Raw genomic sequence first — 12315 nt, forward strand, 5'->3', positions numbered from 1 at the left:
TGGCAGACAATGAGCTAGGTGTTCTCTTGAACAGGAAAGTCTTCTATAAGGAAGAATGAAAGCAGTATCCAAATTCATGTCCCAAGAAGTATTGCCTAGGGCAGATTAAATATTATATGGTGCAAATGTACAAATAATGGAATGTGGGAACAAATAGTAGTAGGATAATTTTTTGCATTGTGCAATTGTCAGTAGTGTAACCTTTGTACCATATTAATAATGCATCCTCTTTGCATTAATAGCACTGATTTACACTGCAGATTAGCTAAAAAGTAAGGAAAAACATCTGCGAGAACAAAACAATGCATGATAGCATGTAAGAGCTAGCATGTAAAATAGCATCAAAAGAAGTGGAACTAAAAACAAAAACAATGTAAATACTCATAGTTATTGTCTTCTTCTTCATTGCCCCTTTAGTTATAGTTTACTGGCAAAACACATAAGGCCAACTCCTTCAAAGTTAGGCTGTGACATGATGGCATGTTGCCAAGACTGCACAAATATTAAATAAATATTAGAAAGGGTTATAGTTTATACCGTTTGTTCCATCTGGTAACAAATTTGTCTGTCCCAGACACTAAAATGTATTAGGTACCTTTACAAAACATAGTATATTAACTGTTGTTTCACTAACAATCATTTACAAAGTATCAGTATGAGTATAAAGGTAAAAAAAACAGGAGAACCAATCACAAACTTAAATATGCTCTTATAGTGCTTGTGTACATCCCCTACACATACCAGCAGACATACCAGGGCACAGACAAACATATTGTTTACATATTACATCCAATCACATATGCAATGATGAATATCTATACCAGTGCCTGCAGCCATACAGATATGTTTGCGTACTCATACATAGTACTCTAGAAGCTCAGGTTTGCTAAGTCATGCCTATTTTTTGCTAAATTAATCAAAGTAAGGTACATTCTGACCAGAAAAATGAAATCAAAGAAAAATATAGACAGGCGTTATCTGATAAACACACACAAGCACACATGATGAAATATACACCCACACTTCTAGCACACATATAGATTCTGAGTTCCTCTACCTTTGCTTTCTGCAGATTCCCAGCACTATGTCACAGCTCCGGAATCCCTCAATGTGGGAAAACCCATACACATGCACAGAGAATGAGGGGAAAGGAGGAGTGAGCAAAGCAGAGTAAATAACCCGTTGAAGGCTGGAGGTGGACTATATAGTGGGAGGGCAGAGAAGAGGCAGGTGGAAAGCCTTCTTCTTATGCTGATTGAGATAGGTAGATATGGTAATAAGAAAGGGGTAAAATATAGATAAAGAGAGAGGGAAATGCATCTCTGTGTCAGAGACCATCCCAGTAAAGAAACTAAAAAGATACCATTAACCTATTAAATGCTGGGATATTCTGAATGGGTAATTTACTGTGTTTGGACACCTCACAAACATTTATGTTATATGATGTTTATATATAGGTGGCTATTTACCCTGTAACAGCTGAGCAATTCCACTGGAAGATGAACCTATAATGATGAGCACAGTTCAAGCCCAGCATGAATGTATCTGGTTCATGCAAAATTAGATTAAGATGCATCTTTATTAGTTAGATTTAGGTGTGGGCTACTCTTTTCACTGTTATAGGAACTGTATGTATTAAGATGTACCTGAATGTTTATGGGATGAGTGTAGTGCCAACTGCTACTTTTCATGCCACTAGGATGGTTGTCTGCATCTCCCAAGCCATTACTATTATGGTCTGGATAATAACATGCTTGGCTCACAGAATTCTACACTGCTGCAGTTCTCTAACCAGCATGTTCATATAGATATTGTTCTGTTAAAAAGCTGCATAACAAACTTCCTTTTCAAATTAAACATGAAACCCAAATTGTCTGCAGGGCAGACAATTGCTTTCACTTTCCATTCAGCACTTCCTTAATGTCACTGCACTCCTTACTTTTCCTCTCCCTCCTCACCATATAATTGTGTAGCCAGTGCATGGGTATGGGCACCTGGTCCTCTATTCTATCACCAAATAAAGATTTTGGCATGATACACAGTTTGCCTTAATAACAGTGTCCACAAAATGGTGCCTGCCTGATTGCTGTGATTGTGTAATTCCAAGATAAAAACAAGATTTATATTATTTATATAGTGTAAGTAAAGTTTATTTTGCTTGACAAACACAATAAAAATACATTTTTAATTATTTTTAGGGTGACAAGTCCCCTTTAAGCCATGCCCCTTTTACATAGAGAAGAGTAAGGTGCTGGAATTTTCTGTAGTGCTTGCTACATCACAGGTCTGGTCCCCATTTAGGCAGGGCAGTGCCTCCCAAATCATATTTTTAGTTTAAGACTAAGCAAAACAAATACCTGACACATTTACTGACAAAACATCGAACAGAGCATCTGCCTCATGCATAAGAAAGAACACTGAGCAGAATATCTAATTTGCCCCATTCCAGCAAAACTCAGCAAATAATCTCCCTAATGCAGTCATAGCAAAAACCTCTCGGTTTTCTGTAGTCTGCTAAAAGAACTGCTTGAACACTCCACACACTATTTCTTAAACTATTCTGAGTGTAAGTATACCATTAGCAGATCTGCATATAGGCACAGGGCAAAATATTTCCTCCAACTTCTCACCCTGGCTTACTAGCCTAGAGCTGTCCAACTTTTTCTGTGTAGTAGGTCTATTATACTCAAATGATTATGGTCTGAATCATTTTACCACAATATGCATAAGAGTTGATAGAGTTATACTAACATTTTTGAAGGGCAGCATCTGTTTACTGGGTCTGAAGATGTGCAACCTGTAAAGTGTATTTCTTAATTTTGTCATTACCTATTTAGATATAAACAAAGCTGTAGAGCCTAGTATCCTGTAGAGCCTATTATGTACCTGTAAGGGAAAGTGCTCGCTGAGCATGTACTGTAAATTCAGAATCTTCCTTTAATAATATAGCAGGTGGGTGCTCAACACTAGCCAGGGGGCATACACAAATTAAATCCAAGTAAAGTAATGCTAATTTAGGAAGCCATGCTGTGCCAAATCAAGAAAACATTAAATCACATTGAGCACCCTAGGCAAAATTAAATGTTTGATAAACTCAGAGACAAGGCCCCCAAAAAATGTATGACTAAGAATGTATGTCAGACCAATGTTTAACATAAAGCAGCTCCCTCTGGCTTTGATTGCAGTTCCACTAGGTAATGAAGCATATAAATTCAATAAATTAAATGGGATCTGTAATCCAGTATGCTTTGCACCATGACATTTTAATATATCTCACTTTGGACATGTATGTAAAAATACATATATTTTGGATACCTGTGTTATTAAGTTGTATATTTAAAATCAGGTCATGTGTTCTCCAATAGAATGATCATCTTTGATGGCGAGAAACCAAATCTGTTCCGAAGGGAACATGCATTCATTTGAGTAAGTGACTCTTAAAAATGATGACATCTGCAAAAGCTAATATTACATGAAGAATTTACTGTGATAAGATCTGGGAAGAAAAATTAAAATCAGTAGGCTGGGGGAAACATAAGCAGGATCTGGCCCCTGTAAAACAGCTACTGAAATTAGTGATTTTCAAATTTTGATAGTAAGCAACTTATTTATCACAATATATTATATTCCACAGTCTCCTTCAATCATGTTGTTCTTTTACTATACTGCCATTTGGCGTAAATGCAGTGGGCACAATAGAAATACACTAGCAAAGGGCACCTGGCTCTATTTAATCATAATACAGCTATATTATCCAGAATGGTCCAGACCTAGGGTTTTAAGCATAAGGAGTATTTCTATAATTTGAATCTTCATACTTTGTCTACTAAAAAATAATTTAAACATTATATAAACCCTATTTGAATTGTTTTGGCTCCAATAAGGATTAATTATATATTAGTTAGGATCAGGTACAAGGAACTCTTTTAATTTTACAGAGAAAAAGATTTTTAAAAATTTGAATTATTTGATTAAAATGGAGTCTATAGGAGATGACCTTCCTGTAATTCAGAGGTTTCTGTATAACTGGTTTTCAGATAATGGATGCCATACCTGTAGTAAATTAAGTTCATGAGGTAAGATAAATAGCCTCTTCCCCACCAAGTGTGACATGCCTTGTTTAGGATAAGAAATTGGTGGATTTCTGTGAAGACAAGAACATACTTTTGTTAGAAGATTGTCCGCATTGCGTTTGTCACTGGAGAAGCACCTGGTATCCAAATGATTCTGTTGTGTTTCTATATGAGGACATTTTCAATATCACTTTCTACGGATGCACAAAAGCTACATATTTTAGATTTTGGTTTGAATCCTAAATCCTTCACAAAAGATCAAGCCCAATTCAAACCCTAATTTCTATATTTAGATGTGAGCAAAATTCTATAAAATTGCATCATCTGGAAAAAAATCAGTACTGCAAGTTTTCTAGAGTTACAGGGACTGATTTATTCATGTTCAACAACTTTGTCATAGGTTGTTGAGGAGCGAACCAGAAACCATGCTATACTGGATCTAGGGATCTCTAATAAACCAGAATGTATAGCAAACGTTAGAGTGGTTGGACCCCTGTGCAATAGTGACCATAATGTTAATTTGTTTGGTGCAAAAAACAAATATACACTGGGGCAAGAAAGACTCTTAATTTTAGAAAAGCAAACTTTAACTACTTAAGGGCTGTCGGTCAAAGCATAAATTGGGGCATTAGGTTTTCTGCTTAAAACACAGAACAATTCATTCTCTACTAGGAGTAGGGCTCTCAGTGGGGTCACTTAGGGTTCTGTACTGCACTCTGCAGCCCAATTAATGCCATCAAGGATGTGGCATCCTTGCAGCAGGATCTTAACAAACTGGAAATCTGGGCAACTAAGTGGCAGATTTAATGTCAATATATGTAAGATCATGCAAATGGGATGTAAAAATATGCAGCCACTTATACCACTTATACTACTTAAACTCTTAAAGGAGAATGCAAGTCAAAATTTAAAAAGCATGCTGCCCAATAGTCCTCCTATTGTTTAGTAAAAATGCCACACTTTTGGCTCACCTAATCAAATATTTACTCAGTCACACTTACTTCACATTTTCTAGAACAGGCAGCCATCTCTAAAAAGGTATTCCCCCTTCCTTTCCCTCCTTGCTTCATACTGCACATGTGTTTCATTCCCTCCCCCTCTCCCCTCTGCCAGATCTGCTTCTGATTGGCTGGTGTGCATGTGTAGCTCAGAACAGGAGACAGGATCAAGTTACACACATGCTCAAAGAATAGGAAGGCTGCCGCTGGCACCTACAGGAAGGGAAGAGAGATTTCAGTGATGTCACTGTAGTCTTCACACTGCTGTAGCAAGAGAAGGGATCTGGGAATTTAGATATGCAGTAAGTACTTAAAAAGAATGCCTTTAGACTTACTTTTAATTTATATTAACCTTTCATTGTCCTTTAATGAAAAAGGACCTTGAAGTCCTTGTAGATAATAAACGTGTCTGGAGTAAGCAATGCCAGGCAGCTGCAAGGTAAGGCCCCATCTAGAATATGCTGTGCAGTTTTGGTCTCCGGTGCTCAAAGGGACATTATTGAGTTAGAAAGGACAACTAAGCTGGTAAAGGGTATGGAAAGTCTCAGTTATAAAGAAAGACTTGCCAGGTTGGGATTGTTTATGCTGGAGAAGAGGCGCTTAAGGGGTGATATGATAACTATATTTAAATATATAAAGGGATTGTAAAATAATCTCTCTAATGCTTTATTTACCAGTAGGTCCTTCCAGTGAGGGTGCCATTTTCAAATACAAGGGAGGTTCCGTCTGAATATTCAGAAAGGGTTTTTTACAGTGAGAGCTGTGAAGTTGTGGATTTGCTGATAGCTTCAAGATGGTGTTGGATGGGAATACAGGGTTATTGAAGATATTTTATAGACTCATAGATATCTCATTGATCCAGGGACTGATTGCCATCTTGGAGTCAGAAAGGTATTTTTCTCCCCCCTATGAAGCAAATTAAAGCTTCAAAAATGATTTTTGCCTTCCTCTGGATCAGTTTGCAGGTTATAAATAGGTATAAAAGGTTGAACTGACATGTGTTACTATATTACTATGTTACTAATAAATATGCCCCTAATGGTTCAGATTGAGTTCAGAAAAACACCAACAATTTAGCCAAATCCAAATTCGGTAAAAAAGTACAAATGCCAAACCACATTCTGTATTTGTTAAGTATAAGGGCAGGGTGCTCTTTTACAGGTCATGTAACTCTTTTGGGACTTCTAATATAAATGTTTATGGAGGATACATTAGTCATTATGATCTACAGTTACAATGTTTAGGGTTACAGTGTTCGTCTTCACAGAACTCTATGTATTTGCTCCTTGTCCTCAGTAAAAACAGCACTCTCTTTTGCCATGCGTCAGTTCTGTTCCCCCTCTGCTCCTGTCCATTTCACCTCTGTCCCCAGGACTCTCTTCTGCCCTCCCACCCATCAGATTTGCTTTTTCCAGCTGTCCGTGCCACATCTATTCCCACCTCCCACATAATTTACAATCTGGTCAATAGGTAAATGACCAAACTGCAGAGTTTATTTATATAATACACAAAAGTCAGGAATATCCTATAAACTATATTCTTATAAATGGTGCTTTTTATGTCACCAGCATTAATCAGTTCTCACTGCTTAGTGGTGTAATTTCTGTTATGTGATTCACTGAAACTTGTGTCAAAAATTTTGTTACATTAAATAACAATGTACCCCCTGCTTGTAAAATATTAGAAGTTTCGTGGCCTGTATATATCTGGCCTTTGGCATCATACCTTTATATGGTTATGGGTACATGATGTTTTTAGTTTAGTATATGATATTAATTATTTTCCTGTAAATGACTCAGAGTATGTGAGTTTTTACCATTTAGTGCTTCATTGTTTAGTAGAACTGCAGCCTTAAATATAAACAGATGGCAGACTCACTCGATTCCAGCTCTCTGCCAAATTCCAGCAGTGCCAGCTTCCACCCCCTTACCCTACTCAACTGTTCAGGGGAATCCCACTACTATAAACAGGACTTTGTCCAAAGTGAGTAGAGACAACACTGGGGTTCATGCCAAGTCCAGGGTACTATTCCGGATTAACAGGGATATTAAAATTTACTCCCTGCTTTGCAGGCACACCAGAAGTCATACAGAGGCATATGCATCCACTGTAAAATATAGCCAGATCTGTTTCACACATAAATATAGACTGAGCTTAAATTGTTAAATTAGTTTAAAAAAACTGTATTAAAATAAATTACAGAGATAGCAGCTGCTGATAATAGCATTAGGCTAGTAGCCATATTGTTTGCCTGTGTTATGCTTGGCATTACATATAGGTTTTTTGTGATGTTGTGTATAGCACTTATATATTCCATACAGTGCTTCTAACAGTACTGGTACGGGATCCATTATCTGGAAACTAGTTATCCAGAAAGTTCCAAATTATGGACAGGCCATCTTCCACAGACTCCATTACAAGCAAATAATTCTCATTTTTCCTCATTTCCTTTTCTCTGTAATTATAAAGCAGTGCCATGTATTTGATCCCAACTAAGATACAATTAATCTTTATTGGAAGCAAAACACTCCTATTGGGTTTATTTAATGTTTAAATAATCTTTTAGTAGACTTAAGGTAGGAGATCCAAATTACGGAAAGATCCTTTATGCAGAAAACCCCAGGTCACCTCAAAAACAAATAGTGGACCTAGTGTTTTTGGCAGCGCAATGGGGTAAACATAGTATTACAATTACAGTAAGTGATTTGTTTCTGTACACTGCCATAAGGGCCTCATTTAGTAATGCCCTGGACACAAGTGCTAAAGCACTAAGGGGGTGCAAAATTGCTCCCTAACTTGCACACTGATGCATCAGATAATAGCTACAGCTTGATTTCCAGAAGTCTTAACTACCAGATACCAGGGTTGAAAAAAGACCAGAGTCCATCAAGTTCAACCCATCCAAGTAAACCCAGCACACACAACCTATACTTACCAATCTATACGCTCACATACATAAACTATACCTACAAGCACTAATACTAACTGTAGATATTAGTATCACAATAGCCTTGGATATTCTGCTTGTTCAAAAGCTTATCCAGGCCCCTCTTAAAAGCATTAACAGAATCTGCCATTACCACATATCTAGGAAGGGCATTCCCCAACCTCACTGCCCTCACCGTGAAAAACCACCTACGCTGCTTCAAATGGAAGCTCCGTTCCTCTAATCTAAAGGGGTGACCTCTGGTGCGTTGATCGTTTTTATGGGAAAAAAGAACATCCCCCATCTGCCTATAATATCCTCTAATGTACTTGTACAGAGTAATCATGTACCCTCGCAAGCACCTCTTTTCCAGAGAAAACAACCCCAACCTCGACAGTCTAACCTCATAGTTTAAATCTTCCATCCCCTTTACCAGTTTAGTTGCACGTCTCTGCACTCTCTCCAGCTCATTAATATCCTTCTTAAGGACTGGAGCCCAAAACTGCACTGTATACTCAAGGTGAGGCCTTACCAAGGACCTATAAAGAGGCAAAATTATGTTTTTATCCCTTGAGTCAATGCCCATTTTTGTACAAGACAGCACTTTATTTGCTTTAGTAGCCACAGAATGACACTGCCTGGAATTAGACAACTTGTTGTCTACAAAAACCCCTAGATCCTTCTCCATTAAGGATGCCCCCAACAAACTACCATTCAGTAGATAGTTTGCGTTTATATTATTTCTACCAAAGTGCATAACTTTGCATTTGTCAACATTGAACCTCATTTTCCAATTTGCTGCCCAGTTTTCCAATTTTGTCAAATCGCTCTGCAAAGCGGCAGCATCCTGCATGGAACTTATAGTTTTGCACAATTTAGTGTCTTTAGCAAAAATAGAAACAGTACTCTCTATGCCCACCTCCAGGTCATTAATAAACAAATTAAAAAGCAAAGGACCAAGGACTGACCCCTGCGGTACTCCACTAACCACACTGGTCCAATTAGAAAATGTTCCATTTACCACCACTCTTTGTAATCTATGCTTCAGCCAGTTCTCTATCCAATTACAAATATTATGTTCTAGACATCTGGTCACTCCAGCCTTTATAGATTACATTTTTGCCCAACTAACTATATTACAAATATTTTTTATTTTGCGCAGTCTATCCATTTTACCCAGTTTCATTTTTACACTGAATTGTTCTTTAAGGACATGGTGGTAGCCCTTTACACTGAGTTTTTTTTTTACAGAGGACTAACAAAACATGAAAGGGCTTGGCAAAGAGTACACTGATAATAAAGATAGGAAAAATAGCTTTCATGACTACACTTAGGGGCCAATTAATCAAAATTCAAATTTGTGTTTTTTTCATGATTCAAGAAAAAAAACAGCAAAAAAACAAAGTAGCGAATATACTTGAGAACATTCTTAAGAACAACAGTATTAATTAAAGAAGTAGCCTGTGAAGCAGGAAGATGTGCATTTGGGTTGGGGGTGGGTCCTATAATGGCAACAGTTTGCGGGTTAGGATCAGGTGCAGGTTGAGTTTTTCTTGACCCAGACACCACTAATGAGAATATGTATGTATACCAATAGAAATTACCAAAAATTGGAACCATATTAGTGCTGTTTGAGCTGTAATATTCTCCAAATGTCCACTAGAGAAATTAACAGCCTTTGATTGCTATAAAGACATCTGTGAGAAATATTTTTTGGCCTTATATTGGGAAAATGCAAACTTTTCCCCCAGAACTGGTGTGTAATGAGTTGCACCACGTCACAGGCTTCTCATAGGCTGTTTTATCTCATGTGTATATTTTGATTGCTATTGTTTGCTAGTTTCTGGGCACATATACAGACTTGTATGTTCAAATGCCATAATGCAATATTTGGATCACTTTATATGCATATTCCCAACAGGCTTATGGTTATGTGAATTAAAGACACTTATATGTATTATGCAGAGATTTTGTATTCCAGTGAAGGACCATTACATGTTTTTAAGTTTTTGGGGATTGACGCCACGCTATTTAAAAAATTAAAAAAATCTTAGGGAGCGGATATGACTTAACAGAAAATGCAACAGGATATTGTATGACATCTTAACATCCTGAGGTAAACAGGAGAGCAAAAATCTAGTTTAGAAATATGAAAAACTGAGGTTTGTATTGAATGATAATTCTAGGTAGGAATTAAAGCTACACATATATAAAATAATGGAATGTAAAAGTAACCAGTTCTGCTAAGGTCTAGGCCCCAAGCTCTATTCTAATTGAAATACCACAAGTAGAAGAGCTGGCATTCTGGCAGGTTATAGTTGAACTTTTTTAGAAATGGCAAGTGATACTGTGAAAGAAATACAGAGGTACATTGCTACAGGTAATACAAGGTTATGAAGATTGAATTTTGTCTGTGAGCTGATTCATCTCTAACTGTGCACTACCCCCTCTTCCATGAATTAAACCTGGGAGGGAGGGGACATAGTTGTGAAAGACACAGTAAAGATTTGTGGGTGTTAGCGATATGAAGGATAATGGAGGTGTACGAGAGAAAAAGAGAAATGAGTAAGAGGCGTCAGGGAAAGCGGACTCCCACACAGTCTACATGTCACGAGCTTTAAATGTCATTGTGTTTCTCCTGCTATTTAAAACATAATTTCTAAGATACTGCTTTCTTTACTCTCCTATTGGAAATATGTTAGACTCCTGTTCACTATTACCTGTAATTAAAATCACCAATTTATTATGCGGTCGAGAATAATGTATAGAGCACATTAGTAAATTTTAATATGGCTTAACCATATTGAATTGAATCTAATAGGGAAATTATGCTAATTTGGCTTGTGCTTGGTCTGATGCATCTTACATTTATCTCATTTTTCTGGTGTATTATGCCTGTTCCAGTTGCTTACAAGCCACAGACAAGATCTCAGCTCTTAATGACAGGAAATTCATTATAGCTTCACCTTTGCCTTGATGGTTATTGCCTATGCATGTTCCCTTTCAGCAAGTTCCAGCTCAGCATCCCTGTTAAGTTTTGCCTTTGATTTGCAGTTCCTGAATAGCACCAATCCTGTTTTCAGTTCCATTCCTCTGCAACCGCTGCACTGTCCTAGTCCAAGATAATTGTAAAGAGCTCTCGGGCTAGTCAATAGGAAATAGGAGGTATATGCATTTTTATTGATAATGAACAGGAAGGGTTGTTCTAGTTATCATATAACCCACCCAACTAAAGCATACTATGTTCAGGTCCCCTACCGCAAGTGAAACACTAACATGGACTTTGCATGGTCTTGCAATTACCCTTTAAATGCAAATCTGCCTGCATTTAGCACATAGATATCCTCTATCCCACCCCCTAAGTTGCATATCATTTAGACATGCAAGTTAGAGAACACTGATGAGCACACAGAGCACTGTCCTTACTGCTTGCTTATGGCAGCTGCATTCAGAGCAAGGTGCAAGGAGCAGGCTGTGCTTACATCTACTGCCCCAAGTTCTTTGTTATTAAAAAATTAAGCGCTGTGTGATTTTGCATGCTTTAGTACTCTAGCATTTGTGGCAGGGATTTTGTACATGACTCCTCATGTTTTTAGCACTTGGACTTGAAGTAACTGGCAACAATGCTACTAGTGCCGGCTGACCCACCAGGATACCAGGAAAACTCCCGGTGGGCCCAGGTGTCAGTGGGCCCTCCTGCTCCTGACCATTTGGCCTGCTTCATGGTCATTCCCTATTTCTGAATGGGAGCAAAGAGGAGAAATAGAGGGAAGAATAGATGTTAGCATGTAAATTAAAGAGACTAGGAGAATAAAGAGTTTGGTTGAGGAAAGGAGAGAAAAAATAGTTTGGTGTGCCCCTGGGGTCCCAGTCCGACACTGAATTCTACTGTTAATGCAATAATTTGATATAATCTATGTAAGCGCATTAAAGAGTTCATATTTTATAATGCATAACAGTATACCCTATATCTATAATACAAATTATCTATCCATTGCCTAGATCTGGTTTTCAGCTGGTTGAGAACCAAAAGGATTTAGATACTACAAAGCCTATTAATTCACTGTAATATTCCCTTTAGGGTATTCTGTTCTCTTTGATCTCTTTTGATACAGCGAACTTGATAAAGGAGATCTCTGAAATTTTCATTTAATGGTTCTTTGAACAATTTCTTCAATTTAACATATAAATCAACTATCACAATACACATTTATATAAAAACAATAACCAAAACTTTTAAAGAACCATATTTTAACAGCTGCAAAGTCCAAATAATGCTACTTTCACTAGAGGGTGCTAATTTGTTAGGAACCCCCAG

This window comes from Xenopus tropicalis, chromosome 2, assembly GCF_000004195.4.
Source record: "Xenopus tropicalis strain Nigerian chromosome 2, UCB_Xtro_10.0, whole genome shotgun sequence".
Lineage (NCBI taxonomy): Eukaryota > Metazoa > Chordata > Amphibia > Anura > Pipidae > Xenopus > Xenopus tropicalis.